Here is a 21,180-nt window from a genome sequence, read left to right on the forward strand (position 1 = left end):
CAGTGCCATAACCACATGGGGCCCTTCCAGTGATTCCGCTAGCGCCAAGGCATTGTGGATCTGCCAAAGGTTCATTCTGATCGCCCTACCTGGGACAAATCCACATTGGTACGGGTGTATCAATTTGAATATCAGCGTGAATAGCTGTTTGCCAGGACTTTAGCCAGGATTTTAGTCTCCACATTGAGTAAGGAAATCGGTCAGTAAGAGGGACAGACGTTTGGGGTCCTACCCTTTTTATGGATGACCTCTATATTTCCTAGCCTGAGATTTTTAGGGAGTTCACCCTTTCCCCAACTTTCCCGCAGCATCTCTAACATGGGAACTCCCACTCTATCCCAGGCACACTTCCAGAATTCAACCGGGAACCCATGAGGGCCTGGAGATTTCCCTGCCTGAAGCCCATGATCTGCCTCCAGGAGCTCTTCCTTTGTTATGTCGGCTTCCAACCCACGGCGTTCCTGTTCCCCCAAGCACGGCACGTCTATGGCAGCTAAGTATCTCTCTATTACGGAGGTCGAGGAACCTGATATTTCGGCATACAGTCTTTGGTAATATGCTGCAAATATGTGAGCAATAGCTCCCCCTTCCGTGTGGTCCCTCGCTTCCTCATCCGATATAGTCCGGACCCATCGCGCCCCTTCTTCTCTTCTCTCTAACCACACAAGCATGCAAACCCATTTATCCCCCAGCTCATACACCAGGGCCCATTTAATCAGGTGGGCCTGTCGGGGTTTGTCTATTGCCACTTTGTACTGCAGCTCAGCCCTGGCCAATGCCCATCTGGCTGCCTCTGACGGTGCCCGAGTGACCCTCTTCTCTGCCTACATCACACCCACCTCTTTCCCTTGCAGTTTGGCCGGCCTCTCCCCTCCATGCGCCCCTATCGCACACTTCGCCAACCCCCTTATCACTGCCTTGTATGTTTCCCATAGCGTATCAGTGCCTTCCACCGTCCCTGTGTTCAGATTGAAGTAATCCGCTGTTCTCGCCCTTATAGCTTCTTTAATTTCCTCATCCCTCAAATGGTATGCATTCAGACGCCACTCTCCTTCCCTTACTTCCTCTCTTCCTTCCCAGTGTATAAGGAGCAGGCGTGGTCAGACAGCCCCCTAGGCAGGTACTGCGCCTTCACCACCCTGCCTGTTTCCGTGCAGGGCACCAACATGTAGTCCAGCCTCGACCAGGAGTCATGGGCCCCAAAGTAATGAGTCATGGGCCCCAGAGTAATGTATCTGTCCGGGTAGATGTCTCTCCATATATCCTGCAGCCCCACTGTCGCCAGAAAAGAAGTGAGTCTGGTGCGAGACACATCCCTCCTCTGGACCACCCGTCCTTGCCCCTGTCTACCACCCCGTACTTTAACAGTGCACCTTGCAACTCCACTAGGAGGTTCGATTGTAGCGGTGGAGGTGTATAAACGCTGACAATAAGCACTGATTCCCCACATAGGGCCCCTTTTATCCCTACATACCTCCCACCTCCATCCCTGAACACTGTATCAACCTGAAGGGGTTCCGATTTGTGCACCAATATTGCCACCCCCCTGGACTCTCTATGATACTCTGCGTGCTCCACCACACTATACTGCCCTTTCTCAAAGTACCCTGATACTGTACCCATTAGGTGGGTTTTCCTGAAGCAGAAGAACAAGTTACTCCTTACCTGGTAACGTTCTTTCGATGGGATGTTCCTCCGACGTATTCCTTATCTATGATATTTGTATCTCCAGCTTGCTGGCCTCGGAAAACATTTTTCCCAGTACAGGGCGCTATGCGTCGACATCCGTCGAGTAGTTGTTCCTCGACAGCCACCGTATCGACGTCGACGTCATCATGCCTATAAATGGCCACGCGCAGCGAACGTTGCACAGTTCCGTTTTGTAGAGTAAGGTAGTTATTGCATGAATGGTTACTACCCTTGAAGGAGCGTAAGCTGCAACCACAAGGGAAATGTTACTGCAGGGATGGATGGGAGGGGCGATAAGGAATACGTCGGAGGAACATTCCATCGAAAGAACGTTACCAGGTAAGGAGTATCTTGTTCTTCGAAGGGATTGTGTCCTCCGACGTATTCCTTATCTATGATAAACTCCCATAGCAGTGGTATGTGATTGGAGGCTGGAGTAAGAGATGCCATATTACTCTTTAAGAATGAATAGAGTGGAACACAGATTTGCCAAATCTAGTCTCTTGACTAGAGGAGGAATCCAGGCTATAAAATTTGGTAAAGGTATGTGCGGACGACCATGTGGCAGCCACACATATGTCTCTAATTGGTACCCCTCTTTGAAGAGCTGAGGAAGCTGCGATACCCCTGGTCAAATGAGCTCTTACATTTTGAGGGAGCTCTTTCCCTGCCAGTTTGTAGCATTCCAGAATGGCTAAAATAATCCATCTGGAGATGGTTTGTTTGGTTATTGGTAATCCCAATTTATGTCCTGCATAACCTACAAAGAGTTGGTCTGCTTGTCTAATTTTAGCAAGTCTACTGATATAAAAACTCAAGGCTCGCTTAGGGTCCAGCCTGTGTAGTCTCTCTTCCTCTTTCCCCGGATGGGGAGGAGGATAGAATGAAGGTAAAGTAATCTTCTGAGTAATGTGAAATTCAGAAACTACCTTTGGGAGGAAGTTAGGCTTCACCTGTAGAATGACTTTGTCCTTGTGAAAAATTGTATGAGGAGGTTTACAAGATAGGGCGTGTATCTCGCTAACTCTTCTAGCAGATGTTAATGCTACCAATAAAACAGTTTTGAGGGTGAGAAACTTCAATGAACAAGAGTGGAGTGGTTCAAATGGAGCACCCTTTAGGAAGTTTAAAACTAGATTTAAGTCCAAAAGGGAACTTGGAATGGTCTTGGAGGGTAAACATTAGTTAGACCTTTCAGGTATTGTATTACCAATGGAATTTTGAAATACGATGGCTCCTCTGCAGAGCGCTTAAAGATTGATAGCACTGCGAGATAGCCCTTAATAGTGCCAACTTGAAGGCCTGAATTTGCCAAATAAAGTAAGAAGGATAACACCGCAGGTGTACCACATGAAAAGGGTTCGATATTCTTTTCTCTGCACCAGCTGCAAAATGTATTCCAACGGCAGCGGTATAGAGTTTTAGTTGCGGGCCTTCTGGCCGAAAGCAACACCTCCATGACGTCATCTGGAAGGCCCCAATCTTTGTACCTCAACCTTTCAGATACCAAGCGTGAAGGTTGAGGGTCTTGATGGCTGGATGGAGAACCTGACCTCCCTTCTGCGAGAGAAGATCCTCTCTGTATGGTAGACGAATTGGAGGATGGATGGACATGTCCAGAAGGTCCGGGTACCATGTTCTCCTGGCCCAATCCGGGGCAATTAGGATCATGGTCTTCCGAAACCTTCGCAACCTCCTGATCATTTGAGGAATGACAGGGACCGGAGGAAACGCGTACTGAAGTAAGAAATCCCAGTCCACTACGAACGCGTCTCCTAGAGCTCCTCTCGGGGGAAATTCCCTTGAGCAAAATCTGTCGCACTTCCTGCTGATACTGGTGGCGAAAAGATCCACTTGAGGGGTTCCCCAAAGGGCGAAGATCTCTTGAAGGACTTCCTGAGCTATCTCCCACTCGTGGGAGACTGTGTTCTGCCTACTCAGAGCGTCTGCTGTCAAGTTCCTCTCTCCGGCTAGGTGAATTGCCGATAGAGAGATTCCTTCCTGAATTGCCCAAAACCAGAGCTGAAGGGATCTCATTCTCAGGCGAGCCTCTGGCACAAGGGATATGCAGGATGCCATGAGGCCTAGCAACCTCAAAAAGTCGTAGGCTGGGAGACGTTGGGCATTTTGAAACCTGGTGACCATCTGCAGAATATCTTGAGCCCTCACCTTTGGTGGCGAGGCTTTTCCCAGGGACGTGTCCAGGACTGCTCCAATGAACTGGAGTCTCTGTGATGGTATCTGTTAGGGAGAATTCTCTGTTTAGGCTGAATGTCCTAACCTAGTGAGTCCCCCAGCAGCTTTGCTGGATTTTTGGGGTTTATTTTTTCTCCTGCCAAGAGTGAGACTCTTTTACCCTCACTCTTGGACATGACTTGAGAGTGTTTCTGTGACTTGCTATGTGCTTATGGGCTATGGGGTATTTTTTCCCCATAGGCTATCATTGGTTTTTGAATGTGTGTTACACAGCACCCTCAGTGCAGTAACACAGGGGTGTCATAGTGACCCCCAAACATAGACTCCACACCCTGGGACTGACTACTGTCTCCCTGGGTCTGTAAAGTCACCATTGACTTTACTAGTCTTAACTTAGGAACTTAACCAGTACAAACCATCATACTGTGGAAGTACTGGTAGGGGCAATTAGATTGCCCCTGGGTCTGTTGTCGAGGGGGTACTGTCCCGTCCCCCCTCGCCGAGTTTCTGGCTGGTGGCAGTGGATACCTTTCCCATTGATTTTAATGCACCACTTTTTGGTGCAATGTTAAAGATACCGCCAGTTTATTTATTTAATATAAATTCACCGGTTGGGATTTTTTGCCAGAACTCACCGCCAAAATGGCGTCTAGGTTCACTTCAGTAACCCTGAACCCGAGTCGAGCCTTTGTTCCACTTTTGGCGGGCTTCTGCACAGAAGCCCTCCAAAGTGGTGCCATTCTGTCTGGGTACCACAGGGGGTGTGGGAGGGGGTTTAGGCACCCTGGACTGAGTTGCCTTGCCAACTCATGTCGCACTCTGGTGTGATTGGCCCAAGTGGTGAGCCGCCCCGCTCACCACTTAGCATGTTTGAGTGACAGCTAGGCTGTATGAATGGGGGTTTGCTGCATAAAAGCAGGGTTTTTGGGACTGGTTCTTCAGAAGTCGCCACAGGACCTAAGAAGCCGAAGAGGGAGAAGCCGAGCCGACCTACCAAGACGACACCACCGGTGGAGCCCTGCGGAACCGTCTCACCACTTTTCCCAACGACAGAGGAGATCTCCAGCCGGGAGAGTCTTCTTCCATTGACTGGTGGGGACAACCAGTTTCTGCCTTCTTTTCGCCTCCCTGAAGCATCTCGTGGCCGCCTTGCCTGTGCCAAGCACCCCGGCAACCGAAATACCACTTTTTACCTCAACCGCAAAAGAGGGGTAACATCCTTTTAACCGGAAAAATCCACGGCTGGGTTCTTCCCTGGTAGTGCAACGACTTTCAGCTTTCCTCCACGTCGAGATCTTCTCTTCCTCTGGACGACACCGCGACTTGCACCCACTACCAGGAACTGCCACCGCTGGAGGATCCTTTCCATTTTAAAGGTACCGTGTTCCGCCCGGCTTCCCTTGCCACTGATTGTACGCGGTAGATTTAGCCCTCGGCTCTCGAACCTGGGTAAGCCTGGGACACCCTAACTAAACTTTTCTAAACTTGGTAAAACCTTTCCTACTCACCTGTAAAGACTTGTGACATTGTGTGATCTTGGACATCTTTTCGCCTGGCTTTCCCTAGAGTGGGCCTGGCAACCGAACTTCCTTGCTCCGCAATAGACTGCCTTTCTAAACTTACTGTGAATCTCTGAAAAGTGTTTTACCTTGCTGTTTTCATTACTTCTGCCTTTTCCCTCCCTTTTTAACTAACTTGTTTGAGTGCCATCTAACGTTAAGCGCTCAACTCTGTTTGGAAATAAGTGGTGTTAACTTAGACTTGTCCAACAAATAACTAGGGATGTACATATAAGTAATAGTGACTGTGTTTTGACTTACTTACCTTTTCTGTGCCAGTGTAATTTATGAGTGTGTCTTTTAAATAAATAATTATATACTTTTACACCTAGCTCTGGTCAGTGTTTGCTTGTACTACTGTGCCTCTGTACCTATTATGTATGCTCTATATACTGCCTAACTCTTCTTGAGGGAAGTCTGACTGCTCAGCCACAGCTACCAGGTAAATCTGGGTGGTACAGACTGCTACCAAGTGGGTTTACTGCCAAACACCTGTAGTCTTAAATCTTTTGCAGTGGTCCCAGAGGGAACTGCACAGGTTTCTGCCTAACAGTATCATCTGTGACTTCTTTAAATTGAGGGAGAAGCCCAGCTTGTGAAGGAAGTGGCAGACATAATCTAGTTGGATCCGAGCTTGTTCCGAAGAAACTGCTCTGATCAACCAATCGTCCAGGTAGGGGTAGACGTGTATCCCTTCCCTCCTTAGACTTGCAGCCACAACCGACATTAGCTTGGTGAAGACCCTCGGGGCGGAGGTCAGCCCAAATGGCAGAACTCGAAATTGATAATGAGAGTTGCCAATTGCAAACCTCAGGTACTTCCTGTGCTTGGGATGGATTGGCACATGGAAATAAGCATCCTGAAGGTCCAGAGATACCAACCAGTCCTGAAGCTGGAGGGCCTGAAGGATCTGAGAGAGAGTTACCATCTTGAACTTGTCCTTCCTGACGAACTTGTTCAATTCTCGTAAATCCAGGATGGGTCTCAGTCCTCCGTCTTTCTTTAGTATGAGAAAGTAGGGGGAGTACCAGCCCTTGTTCCTGTCCGCTACAGGTACCGGTTCTATGGCACCTTTCTCTAGCAGGTCTACAATTTCCTGCAAGAGGAGCGGATCCGGCACTTTCAGAGAGCTGTTCCCCGGTGGATGGCTCTGAGGGATGCGTAGAAAAGGCAGGCAGTAACCATGGGCAACTGTCTCCAATGCCCAAGCATCTGCGTAATAGCCTGCCATTCCGTCAGATGGTGAGTTAACCTGCCCCCTACAGGTGTCTTGTGATGGGAGACCTCAGAGTGGTTTGGGAGCGGCTGATGCAGTTGCCGAAGGTAAAGCGGCTCCTGCTCCTGCTGATGCGGTTTTCTTTCCTCTACCCCGTCCACCACGGGTACATTTTCCTTGGCCTCTTTGAGCCGGCCGTCCTTTGCCTCTTCCATATGAGGAATAATAGCGAAAGGACCTTCCTCTCCAAGAGGATCCCGAGGGACGAAAATTAGTTTGGCGGATTGCAGCTCCTAGTGACTTGGCTGCTGCTTTAGATGTTTGCAGTTTTTCCAAACTGTCATCCGCCTTTTTACCAAACAGGGAAGAGCCGTCAAAGGGCATATTTAAAAGTCTGGCCTGTACGTCAGAAGCAAAGCTGGACTTTCTCAACCACGCATGCCTGCGGATTGTGGTACTTGCCGCCATGGCCCTGCTGATACTGTCAGCAGAATCAATGCCAGTTTGAAGGGACTCACACATTGCATCTTTACCATCTCTGATGATATTTAAAAATGCGTCCCTTTCTTCACCTTCCTGGAGGCAGTCAGCCGCTGATGAAGCACACTCCCAAAGAGTGTGGCTGAACCTAGCGAGCGTACAAGTCGCATTAATAGATTTTAAAGCCATGCTACAGGCCGAGAAGACTTTCTTAGCCATTGCATCATATTTTTTATCGTCCCTATCCTGTGGAGCAGTGAGGTATGCAGATGTACTGCCTGATGAAGTTGCAGCCTGGACCACCAGACTCTCTAGAGCAGGGTGCTTAGATAGGTATTCAGGGTCAGCAGTAGATACCCTATATTTCGCTGACAACTTCTTGTTAACCGCAGCGACAACTTCAGGAGTTTCCCAGTTAGTTAAAATCTTTCTTTGTAAAGCAGAATGAAAGGGAACCACAGGATCCTCCTGTGGACCTTTATCCAGAATATCTGTGAGGTCATCCTGTTGAAAAACAGGTGAAGGCGCAGACCAACCCATGAACTCCATAATTCTTGACATTAGGGTTCTATAAGGGGTTTCAGCATGTTCCCCTGGGTCTGATTTGACATATTCCACTTCTGGGGAAGTGTCTAGGTCACTTGTTTCCTGTAATACATTCTGAAGGTCTTTCAACCTTCTTTCCTCAGAGGCAAAAGTCTCTGGTTCAGGTGATGTGGTCCCCTGCAGCCCAAAAGGCCTTTCTTGATCAGAATCTTCCCTTTCTTCATAAATTGAAGTTAAGGGGGGATGCTCTGGCCTGTGAAATGGTATAAAACCCATCTCTAAAGCAGAGGGAGCCATCATCAGTGGCCTTGAAAAGGTCGATGTCGTCAACGCCGATGTAAAAATCCTCGAAGGCGCCGACAAAGGCGTCGAGAAAACTGGAAGAGGCCTCGAAGAACTCGAGAGGATCGGAATCCTGCTCGAGGATGTCGACAACGTTCTCGACGTCGTGTCGGAGGCTCTCGGTGTAACCGTTGGCTGTGGAGTAGCCGTGGGTTTTTCTTTTATCGGCGCCGAAGCCGGCGTCGACTCGATCGACGGATGCGTCGAAGAACCCTTCGATAACGGCGTCGATGGCGCCGATCTATGCTTCGAAGGGGCTTTTGACGATGGCGTCGAAGATGCTTTACTTCCCGATGGCTCATGGCGCTTTCGGGTTGACTCTTTCGCTGGGTGCTTCGACTCGCGGCGTTTAGATTTTTTGGGCTTTTCACCCGGGGTATCACCCTCAGCTGACTTCGAGGGGGTCGAGGCCGCTTTCTTGAAGACGCTTAGCATCTTTTTTCTGAATTCCTCCCACTCAGCCTGAGAGCTTTGTTTTGTGGGGCAATGTACTCTTTCAGGGTAACTAGAAGACGACGACAAAGGAGATCTTCTACGTCTCTTTTTCGAGTGTCTAGACCTCGACGAGTGGTGGGAGCCACTTCGAGACCTAGACCGAGAATGCTTTCGACGGTGAGGAGATGAATGTCTCGACTCTACCACGGAAACTTTCGAGGAAGTTAAAACTGACTTACCTCTCTCGAGCTTCCCCTTACGCTCCTTCAAGGCTTTCGCCGTCATGGATAGGCATTCCTCACACTCCGAACACTGGTGTTCGATTCCCAGACACCACAAACAGTCCGTCAACGACATTTTCTTCCCACAGTCTCGGCATTTTTTGAAACCGGACCGAGGAATCGTCGGGTTGGAGGAGGAAGCCATCGAGTACGAGTCGGTTTTCTCGAGGAAATATGAATATATTTCGACTGACGAACTGAGCAACGGTATTCCGAGGCACACGAAGCACGGAAAAACGGAACTGAGCAACGGACGCTGCACGTATAGGCATGATGACGTCGACGTCGATACGGTGGCTGTCGAGGAACACCTACTTGACGGACGTCGACGCACAGCGCCCTCTACTGGGAAACATTTTTTCCGAGGCCAGCAAGCTGGAGATACAAATATCATAGATAAGGAATACGTCGGAGGACACAATCCCTTCGAATTATGTTTTCTGGTCCCTAAAGTATCGCAGTACTAGACCCCTTTTGATTTTGTCAAGAATGCCGTTGATGTTCCACGTCAGGCATTTCAGCCTCTTACGCACCACCTTCATCCCATAAGGCTTGCATATTCATGGTAGCGTCTCTGCCATTTAGATTTCTCACAGCCACGGTCTTCCTGCATTGTGCTAACCCCCAGTAAAGCTCCCTAGTAACACCCTCCTCGCACACCACACCACATATTATCAATTGTACAATAACTCTTCCTACAACACCCCTGACCTCCTTCCCCATGCCCTCCCCCTTCATCCCAAAACTGAACGCCCCACCTACCCACCCTACACTTCTCCCAACATAGAAGCATCTGTTGCCCTATATCAGTGAACTGTCCCGCGCCTGGAAACATAGGACGTGGGATCTAGCATGGGGCATGTGTAAAATAGTCACTCCGCCCTTACTCCAATGGGGCCGTCACCCTGACTTCAGCTGATTATTACAGATCTGACCAGGCTAATCGTATTTGACTAACAGAGGAGCCTGCGGTAGTGGCTCTGTGTGTTATTTGCCAGATAGCTAAGGTTTGACACAGGTTAACCAGATCTGGTCCAATCATATTGACTGTCAGAGGTGCAGTTAAGCTCTGCGATTGTAGATATGTGCAGAGGTGTGGGTAGGTATGTATGACAACGGTTGGCCTCTCGTGGAGTGATAGTGCTGTGCTTGCTGAAGGGAAGATAATGATTAAGCTGAATTAAGGCAGAGAACCATTACCTGAATGGCACCGTCTTGGTCCAAGGCCCTCAGGCCAACCTTCTCCTCTTTGATAGATGCTTCATCAATTTCCTGTCTTCCCCTGCTGTCCCCTGTCTTCCCTCCACGGCTTCCCCGCCTCCCCCCGCTGTCTCCTCCTTGGCTACCTTGCCCTCTCCTCCTTCCTCTTCTGCCCCCCCTTGGGCTTCTTCTACACCTCTGCAGGGCGTACTTCTGATTTGTACCCCTCCCCGGAAGTCTTTCAAGGATGGAAACCTTCTCCATATTGCCACTCTCAACTCTCGCTCAGCTGTCAAACACTCCTCTGATATCTGCCACCTCCTGGAAGAACTGGACCTTGATTTCCTCGGTCTTGCCGAGACATGGTTCACGGCCAGCTCTGTCACAAACTTTGACACCCTCCTCCCTGATGGCTACAAGATCCTCTCCGTTCCCAAGTCCAACCATACCAGAGGAGGTGTAGCCCTAATCTTCCCGGAGTGGATTCCTGCCTCTGTCATTCCTACGCAGGCCTACTCCTCTTTCGAATGCCTCGTCTGCAGGCTCTCTCTCTCTCTCTCTCCTGGCCATTCCCTTACTGTGGCCACCATCTATCGGCCACCTGGTCAGATCTCCTCCTTTCTCTCTGAGTGGGCAGACCTCCCCTCCTACCTCCTGGCCTCGGCCACTCAACTACTCCTTCTTGGAGACTTTAACATCCACCTGGATGATTTCTGTCCTTCCTCTGGACTCTTTCACAACCACTGCGACTCTCTCTCACTCTCTATCCTCCCCTCTGGCCGACTCATTCTGCAGGGCACACTATGGATGCTCTGATCTCTTCAGACTTTCCCCTTTCCATCCCGCTCACCACTCCTCTCTCCTGGAGTGATCACTTTCTCCTTTCTTCCCATCTCACCATCTCTACCCCTCAGGCCAAGCCAACTCCAGCACTGCCACCTACCTTCTCGGTTATCCAACCCATGAATCTTATATCAGTTGAGGCTTCGTCGCCACTTTCTCATCCCCTCCTCCCCCTTTGGTTGACGCACACCCTGACACAGCCCTTTCCATGTTACATTCTGCTATATCTGATACTCTTGATGTTCTTGCCCATGTCATGAGGATCTGCTTGAAGCCCAAAGCCAAATGCAACTCCTGGTACGACTCAGACCTAGGCACCCTTAAACACAAGTACAGGGTGGCTGAGAGGAAATGGCATGCTATCGGTACATCCTTTGACAAACTGGCCTGCCACCTGCTCCAAAGACAATACTGGCTCTCTGTCCACACCAAGAAGAGAGCCCACATCCAAGCCTGCATCTCTGCAGCATCCAACAATTCGGCTAAACTCTTTAAAATCTGCAAGGAGCTGGCCAATCCTGCTGCAGTCTACTTCTCCTGTCCCAACCCAGGCCATCTGCACGGCCTTGGCTTCTCATTTCTTCTCTAAAACTCAGGACATCCTGTCCCCTCTCTCTCTCTATCTCTCTCTCTCTCTCCCCTCCTCTCTCTACTCTGTGCTCATCCTCTGGCCCCTCTTTGGCAACCGCCCCCTCCCTCCTTATCTGCCTTTCCCCTGTTCTCCTCCAGCCCCAACTTTCAGTGTTATGAGGATGACACTCAGCTCATTTTCAGGCTCCACTCTGCCACCTCTTCTCCATCTCTCATTTATAACTGTCTGTCTGCTATCCAGGAGTGGTTTGCCACCAATGATCTCTGCCTTAATGCCAGTAAGATTGAGTTTCTCCTCATCGGCACAGCTGCTCCCTCCTTTCCTGTCACTCTCTGGCCGGCTTCTTGCTCCCACCTGTGAGGCTAAAAAGCTTGGGGTCATCTTCAACTCCACACACTCCTTCTCTCCTCACATCTCTGACGTCTCTAAGAAGTCACACTACCAACTGCACCTCCTCTCTTCCTTTACTCTCCTTCCCCCAGAAGCTCACTGTCTCCAGAGCTCTGGTTATCTCTAGGCTGGACTGCTGCAACAGCCTCTTTCTTAATCTGCGTGCTTCTATTCTCTGCCTTCTGCAACTCATCCAAAACAGTACGCGAGACTTGTCCTTGGCCTCAAGCCCGGGGATCGTATCTCTCCAGGACTGAAATCTCTTCACTGGCTCCCAGTGGCTGCGAGGATTAAGTTCAAAACCATCTGCATTGTCCACAAGGCCTTCTGGGGGCTGGGGCCTCAATACCTTCAACTCCCTCTTTGTAAATATCTTCCTTCTCGAGCCCTTCCCTTTTCCGCCTTCAACTCCCTCAGGGTCAGTCGCTTCTCCAAGCAATGAGTTGGTGGTAGATCTTTTTCCTTGGCTGGGGCCTCCCTCTGGAACAGCTTCCTTACCTCTATGAAACTTGAGGAGAACCATCTCCGGTTTCAGCAAGCACCTCAGGACCTTCCTCTTTGCTTCCGCTTTCTCTCTTCCTCTCCCCTGCTGAACTCCTGGTTGAAATTGAAACTGTACTGGTCACCTGGGTACACTCTGATCTCGGACCCATGTCGGCTCCACCCCAGTTGCACTCTGGCACTGGTTGCCCCCCCTGAGTCTGTTCTGTATCCCTAGAGTCCCCTACCAGCACTTGACAGTTGATGGCTGCACTTACCCTTGCACTTGCCACCAGCTGGCCTCCCTTTTTATTTATTTGTATTTATTTGTTTTATTTGTTCTACTGTGTGATCCCATGTACTGCACTGCCCTCTCCCCTTTCCCCTTGCACTTTTCCGCTCCCCTGCACTTGCACGATCTCAATGTCACCTGGCATAGTAAGAATGTCTTCCCTTTGTTCCCCCTGCCTTGCCTCGTCGCACCTTGAAACACTTGTGCATAGGCGCGTTATAAATGCCATATCATGTCATATCATAACACTGGTGCTGTTGGGCTCTGGTTTGGAGTCAGGGTATTCGTTTCCAGGTTGATACATACAGAAAGGCATCTCCTGGCCTTAGAGTGTAGTGCATGTCTGGTCAGGTGGCAGTGAGCGTGCCTGGTCATAGCATACGATTATAGTGATATCAAGTCTTTGGTTTGGTGTCGTAGGCATTTGAGATTGGAGCGTGGTGGGGGGCATGGCCAACTTCTTGGACAATGGACAGAAGGCTGTAATTTTTATTTTTATTTTTATTTACTTGTATTTAATCATAAAAAAGATTTTTACAAGAGCGCTTTCTAAACTGAGAGAAGTCCTTTCTGATTTTGTCTGATGAGTGATTCGTGCCTTGCATTTTACTTCATTGTTTGTGCATTTAGATCCTAACTTCCGGAGTATCTTTTATTCTTTCCAAAGCCAGGTTTAAAAGTTTAGCAGTCGCCGTGTGCCATCGAGTCTTTTGACCTGTAATCAGGCGCTTTCACCAAGTACCTTCGTTCCCTGCAAATGATGTGGCCGTCAGGGTGGAAAAGTAGGTGATCCTGGCCTGGTGAAGAGCAGGGCATCACATCAATAGATGTTTTATCGATTCAACGTCATCAGGATTTGCACAGAGTCTGCAGGGTAGTTTCTCCAAGCCCGCTCTGATCGCTAAGATTTCTCCAGTCGGTAAGACGTTTAGGCGAGGTTTTAAAAGGGTTCTCATCAGTAGTTTGTCAGGGTATTTTTTACAGTATGCCATAGGTTCTTTTAATTTGTTGGTGTTCATGGGAAGGTGTACTAGAAGTTTACACAATGAAGCTAAATCAATCGTATTGATCCAGTCCCAACATTCAAGTTTTGTTTTTATCCTAGTTGGGTTTTCTTTCAGTTCTGCCTCAGTACACACTATTTGCTGTAGTTTTTGGTCCGCGGCCCACTTGTTCATAGTCTGATTTGAACTTTTTTTCCAGTTCTGATGCCATTATTTGGTAGATTTTGAGACTCTCAGGGTGAATAATATTTCTATATAGTTGCAGAGAGCTATGATCCACTACAGCCTTCAAAGACAGAAGGCCAAGTTCACGCCTGTTTGGGGCGATCGGGGTTGAGTTTGGAAGACCCAAGACGGCTCTCCATATATGACCTTCCAATTTTTGCCAAATTAAGGGAGGAATGGAGGGTGTGGCGTTCATGCCATAAGTCAATGATGGAACGATCTTTGCCTTATAGTAGTTTATAGCAGATTGGATTGAGAACTTTCCATATTTTCGATCAACCATTCTTAGCTGTGCTGTCAAATTTTTGGTTTTCGACCATAAAATGGCTTGCATACTGCCAGATTTCTTCGAGCTATCCAGGTGGACACCCAGATATTTGAATGAGTCCACCACTTCAATTTGTGTTTCGTTGTGATGCCAGTGAAACCCCTCCTTTTTTTTGGTGGCAGTTTTTTGTAAAATCAATATCTTAGTTTTGGCTTTGTTAATCTCCAGGTTATTTTCTTGAATATATGATGACAAATTATCCAGTTGGCGTTGGAGGCCCACCTGGGTAAGATCGAGTAGAATTAGATTGTCCGCGTGCAACAGTCTTGGGATTTGTGTCACACCTATTTTAGGTGGAAATGTTCTGATCTTGCTTTGACTATCCTTAAAGTTTCCCAAGAATGATATAAACAGCGCCGGGGCCAGGGGGCAGCCTTGCTTTACCCCGCGACATGTTTAGATGGGTTTTGATGTGAGGCCTGCGTTGTTTAGGCGGACTCTTATACAAGTGTCGGTATGAAGGCTGACTATGGGCTCCAAGATTGCATTTGGACAGTCGCAGGTCTTCAGTTTCGCCCAGAGTTTCTGCCTGTCCATTCGATCAAAAGCCTGAGATAGATCAACAAAAGCAAGGAAAATTCGAGGGCCACCAGTCAGGACTTTTTCTTTGAGAATGGTCAAACACATAATGTTTGCGCTGGTGCTTGCGTTCTTCTGAAATCCAGTCTGTAAAGGATCAAAGCAAATTGCTGAGGCCGCCCATTTCCGAAAATGAGACAGAAGGATGGAGGCGAAAATCTTCCCGATGACATCCAGGAGAGCTACCGGCCGGTAGTTCACAGGGTCATCTCTTGAGCCTTTTTTGAAAATAGGGACGATCAAAGCTTTTGACCATGATTCCGGTACTGTTCTTTTTTCTCTACATAGTTTGAAGATTGCACTTATGAGATTAGACCACTCGTCTGGATGTTCCTTTAGATTGCAATTTGCTAGGCCATCCGGTCCGGCTGCTCTTGATGAGTTTAATTTCATTATTGTGAATTTGATGTCACTCACGTCAGACAAATTCACCCATGGTGACTCCGCCGCTCTGAGAAACGCATCCTTGTTTTCTTCCGGTTGTTGGAACAGCTTCGAGAAGTGAGCATTCCAGTTTTCTTCTGGAACTGGATTTATCATATGTGAATTAGAGGTCTTGTTTGATTTGTTTATCAGTGCCCAGAAGTCACAGGATTTTTTGTTTGCTAGTGTCTTCAGCATCTGCTCAGCGTCAGCTTGATAGAGCAGGTTTCTTGAGTGTTTCAGCCATTGTTTGTAGCATCTGGTTTCCACTTTTAGAGTATCCCAAAGTGATAGGAGATTCGAGCCTCTTGCTTCTCTTCTTAATTTTCTTAAGGCTCTGTGTTTTACAACCAAAGTTGCATTGTATTCGTGGGGTGCTGGGTCAACTGCGTGTTCAGTGTTTTTCTTGGCTTCTTAAAGGTCACGAGAAGAGGAATGTAGCTCGATCTAGCCACATCATCTTGCAATGTTGGATAAGAGATTAAGGTTGTGAAATGGGCTTTAAGTTTGGAGACATCTGAAGCAATCATTCGTAGACGGGTGTGTTGTGAATTTGTCTCAATTTCAGGAGCGTAAAATTGCGATACGGTCCCCTTATATTTGAATTTAAGATGTAGTAGGTTATGATCACTGTGTTTTGTTTTGATGACATTGAAGGAGACGATGTTGCGATGTAGAGAATCGGAGACAAAGATGTAATCAAGAGTTGCCGCGGATGCATCACGTTCCCAAGTCGGAAGTAGAGTTTCGGAATTCGTCACTGTGGCCGAGTTGTGAAGATTGCGAGATTTCATGATTCTATTCCAGGCCAAACCCCTATTTAACGAGTTCGAGTTTGTAGATGGATTTCTTTGGTTCGAGCTGGGCCCTGCGCAGTTGGAGTTTAGGTCACCACAAATCATGATGTCGAAAGATTTGAAGTTTATAGCAATTTAATCGATTGTGTTTGTTACTTCTTTGCACATGTTTTCTGTTGAAGTCTTTTGGGGATTCCAATACACGTTTATTATAGCTACCGCATCTTGTGTTCCAGGCTTTATCTTGAGGGTTCTTGAATCCCATGTGGTCAGAACTGCCAGGATTTCATACGTCCGCTTTACCACCATTGTGATTTCTACCCCGGAACCAATCCGGATCACTGTAAGTAGACCTGATAACGGGCGGCCAAGTCGTCCCTTATGGGCCGGGGATATTTCAATACAGTAGCCGTCGAGTGTCAGTTTTTCACGCAGCCAAGTCTCTTGAAGGCATATGATGTCGTAACAGCTGAGATCATGGCTCTCAGAGTTGGTGAGGTGTACGTGTTCCCTGGTGTTCCAAGACGCTATGCTTAAGATGTTGTTTACTGAACTTGTCGTCGACGAGTCGGATGCAAATAGCCTTGACTTTGCATCCCCAGGTGATTGCTATTTTCCTTGCCCTGGCGTTAGGATACTGCGAAACCAGCTCCATTTGCCCTTCTTTGTTACTTTTTCTGTTTCACAGTTAATTGGTTTAGTTGGTTTTCTTGGTGACGGGGTCTCCGTCAATGAAGATCTGCGGTCCTGATCACGGAAACGTAATGATGTAGCTGGTTTTTTGTCTCGAACAGACTTATAGTTTTGTCTCCTCTCTTGTCTGTATTCAAATCGTTCGTCACTTCTTGACTTAAGTGGCCACTGGGCTTCTGTCGCTGGACTTTGACCTCTTCTTCCAGGTATATAGATCTTCGGTTCTAGATTTTAACCTGTAGTTCCTTTTTGGGGAAGTACTGTGGATGTATCTTGAAGAGTCTTTAGGGATTGCAGTGGGGATCTTGAATAAGTTATATCCCATGTGAGCTAGTTCCGAATAGGCGTCACGAGACAGTTCCTTCAGGGCGCTCTGCTTAATATGCAGATACGCCTTTGCTAGTTTTTTTCTGTGATATGGCTCGATTAGTGTAAAATCGTCCGATTTTAGATTTTGCAGAGTTTTGGTCTTTTTGAGAGTTTTCAGCACCGTGTTGCGGTTAAAGACAATGTACCGGTCAACTGAAGATGTTTGTTAAATCTTAAAAAGACGTTTCTCCAGTAAAGACGGACCTCTATGTCTCATATGATCTTCCCTCACGCTTCTCGGTGGACTCTTTTTTCGAAAGGACTTAGGCACTGCTTCTTCAAGTTGTTTTTGTTGGTCACAGGCCGGCGAGACTGGAACATGGATGGAGTTGTTTCCTTCCGATTTTTTTTCTTGTGCCCGAGTGTTGGATACTGTGGTAGGATTTGTAGTTTGGACATGAGTGCCTTTAGTGGCCGTAAGGTTCATTGGGACCTCTTTGGCTCCGTCTAGGTGCTGGCTTAAATCCATTATTGAGCTCTGCACTATGAAATCTTCAACCGATCTCGGAGAGGAAGACGTGCAAATTACTGAGTTGTTTACACTATCGGTTTGCACCTGTAAGCTCATGATTGCTTTTGCTGGTTCCTTTTGGTTATTTCTCTTTGCCATCAGGGGGTCCAGGGCCGACACTATTTGTTCTCCATTTTCTCTCAGTTCATTGCTTCTTGCGATTTTCAATAATGGTTTGCTTTTAGTTGCAGGTGTTACCATTTCTAGTGATTCAATCGTTTTCTGTTGGTTAGACATTGTTGCGATACTTTGGGGATGTTTTTCTATTTGCCTTTTGAAAACCGGTGCCAAATTCCGAGGCACAGAAGGCCCTTCAGTCTGAGATTCCCTTTCTACAGTGGCCGAGGGGGCTTGATTTAGACGGGACATTAAGTCTTCTAGCCTACTCAGCTTTTTGTCCCAAATGTCACTGCGCTCTTTGTTTTTTTGGTCCAACGCTGTAATAAAACCTTCGACGAAAATTAATTTACTGTGCATCATTGCGGTCAGAACCGAACTGTCTTTTATTGAATCGTTAATTGCTTCATAAAGCTTTCCGAATGGAGCTAGGGCAATGGTGATAGCTGACATAATGATTGGAAGGTCTGTTTATTTTGAAGGAGACTCTTTGTTTCCTGGCGCTACAATTTCACTTAGTCTTCGATTTTTTGGAGGAGATCTGAGATGGGATGTTTGTTGAGATGCTTGGTTTGCAGCAAACCTAAGACCTTCCGGATTGGAAATCCCCACTTCTGGAGTCCGATGTTCTGGGAGAGGGTGTATGTCTGGTGACGTTACGTGTAGACTAGATTTTCGTGGTTGGGCTTTTTTGGGCGTGGACGAAATTTGTAAGTCCTGTTCGGGGCTTTTAGGGCTCCACAATTTGGACACCTCTTGTTGGTTTGCCTCCTGCCTGTGTGATTTTTCCATGGGAGATCGGGTATCTCCCTCTGTGTTCCTAGTTTCTGGGTTTTTGTGGCTCTCTGTATTTGGATCAGATGTATGTTCTTTCCTTGGTTCGCCCCTCTCAAGTTGCTCTTTATTTCTCGGGGCTTCCAAGATTTCTTTGTCTCCCCTTAGTTGGTTTCTTCCAAGCGATTGCGTCTGTGCCTGGTTTCGCAGCCCAGACGAACCCGAGGTTAGTTTCCGTGATTTACTCACTGGCGGTAAATCCTGGATGGCCTCTAGAATTTCTGCGTCTGACAATTCTTTTGTATGGTCTAGTTTTCTTTTGAATTGTTTGTTTATAAAATCTTTCAGGGCACTCGACAAAAGGAGAGCCGGTAGGGTTGATTTTCCTGTTTTCCTGGCTCTATATGCTTTTGTTTTTACATTTGACGAGGACAATTTCTTTCTTTTTTGGCTTTGTTTGGGAAATTCCTGTGAGACTTTGATTTGTAATTCCCCTATAGTAGCTGTCTCCAGTTCTAAAGTCGAGTCCAAATGCATGGGTGCCATGGATTCCTTTGATGGGTAGGCAGCTCCATTGGGGTCCCACACAACTCATTACCCCCCAGCATCCTCGATTCCATGTGCAGAGGATTCCTCTCCAGCTGTTTCTGGGGGGGCAAAGTGAAAATCAGGTTTGTTTAATGCCGATTCTTGAGAGGCATGATATTGAGCCTCTACCGTATTGGCCGTTGAATTTGTGCTGCCAGCTTCGCCCGTCGGTGTTCCCCTAATGGGGCCCCTTGCATCAGGCTGCAAGCTGGCGTCGTTCTGGGCGGGCTTTGAGCTCGAAGTTTTCTCCTTGCTTGAGCTCAGATTTCCAGTAATGTCCAGAGTTTGAAATGCGGCCGCGTTTCGCTCTTTATGAGCGCCCCCAATTTCTATCTCCTTTATCCTGCCCCCTCCCGGGGCCATACACCCTTTGCCCACGGCCGGATGCGCAGGAGCGCGGGCCACCCGTCCTCCGATGGGAGAGTCCCGTGCGCCACTCGTCTAGTTTCTGAGACGGGAAGGCAGAGCCTGCCGGGCGGGGGAGTGGTTGCCGGAGGGAAGGGGACGGAACGACCGTGCTCCTTCAAAACTCACGGCGTCCAGGAGCCTCGTTCCATGAGTCCGTGCCACCGGAGAAACCGGGGACACAGGTAAGACTGGTAAAGTGTTTTTGTTTGCTTCAGTGAATTTCCCGGGTAGTTCTGTTATTACCCCTTCTGCGTATGAGTCTGAACTGTCCAACCTATTTAAGGTTGTGTCGATCAAAGAACTTGTTGGCGTGTTTGAGGTCCTCGAGGCACACTGAGATCCTGCCTCGATTCCGTGAATGGATTCAGGCCCCTGTTGTTGTTTTACTGTGACCCCTGGTGATTGGGTCGGGAAAAAGATGCTTTTCGCCGTGTTTATTGAAGTTTTGGTGGTCGAAGGTACGACTATCGTTGCTTTTGGCGGTAGGCGCTGTTTTTTCTGTTCTTTCTGTTTTTGAATAGTCACCGTAGGTTTGGGTTTTATTTTCATTTCTTCATTCGACTTCAGGGAACTCCGTAGAATTCGGAGAGATATTTCTGAAGAGTGGTCCATTGTAGTGGTGTTTACCGATTGATAGGGCTGGTCTCAGATGTAACACTCAGTTTTCGCAACTCTGTTGTCTGCATTGTCTGCAGCAGACTGCAGACGACTGCTCTCCCGCTGCTCTCGCTCCGCTCACTGCTCCGCTCACCGCTCCGCGGAAAATGAGGGGTTTAAGGTGCTTCTCAAGGCGTAGGCAGCGTAGAAAGACTGCAGACGACTGCTCACCCACTGCTCTCGCAATAATCACCAACGGTTTAGAAGACCTTATTTCTCTTTTGAAACAAAACAGGTAACTGAATTATATAATGTTCCTTCAAAGACAATCAGCAGAGCACACAAAGTTAGAAAAACTAACTTTGTTGCCAGGGACTTGAACTTAAAGTCCCATAATTCCCTCAGTACTGGGACGGGGAAGAGGGATACAGAGGAACACTACTGTGGGAGTTATCTCTTAATTGGTGTAAATGACTTACACCTGGAGGGGACTGGGAGGCTTAACAAGCCCCATGCAGTTTCATGCATTAGAAGGAGAAGGAGGGAGAGAGAAAAGAAGCAGAACTGTGGAAGAGGAAGAAACAGTGCAAGCTGTGGTTGCAGCAGAGGGACGCCTGAGGCGAGAGAAGACGCCGGGACCACTGAATCGCCAGAAGCCGTGGCGGGTCCTGAGAGAGTCTTTGCCTGTGACTCTCCCTGTTGCAGAGGTCGCGCTGCCGGAAGCGTGGAGATGAAACACTTCCCAGGTAACATTTTGTTGTGCAGAGTTCGCACAGCTGAAAGCAGTAGCAGTGAGGGAAGTGTTCCCTCTTTTGAGGATCAAGGTAGCTGGGTTGCACCTGACCCTCTCGGGAGCAGGGAAGGCTCCAATCGTCGGTGGTGTAAGCAGAGGAGGTAGCCCACCTGACCATGAGAAGCCACAAGCCCCGAAGACTTGTGAACGCCAGGTGGAAGCGTACATGAGCGACTTACCCGGTGAGTTCACAGCTTGCCAGTGACTCCGGAGCACTCCAAAGCTGCCCATGTTTTCACAGCAGGCGCTTCACTCGCGAGTGAGTGAAAGCAACAATAGAAGTGATTCTGAATACCAAACTATACGAAACAAACAAAAGTTATGCCTGTTAAAAGCGATTAAGTGTGTAAATAAGTGCATGACCGTGTGGAAAGCCCAACAAAAGCTAACAAGCAATACTCAAGCCAAGAGTTTATAACAAACCAGCAAAACC

This window comes from Ambystoma mexicanum, chromosome 3p (assembly GCF_040938575.1).
Source record: "Ambystoma mexicanum isolate Mex_15411 chromosome 3p, UKY_AmexF1_1, whole genome shotgun sequence".
In the NCBI taxonomy this organism is placed as follows: Eukaryota; Metazoa; Chordata; class Amphibia; order Caudata; family Ambystomatidae; genus Ambystoma; species Ambystoma mexicanum.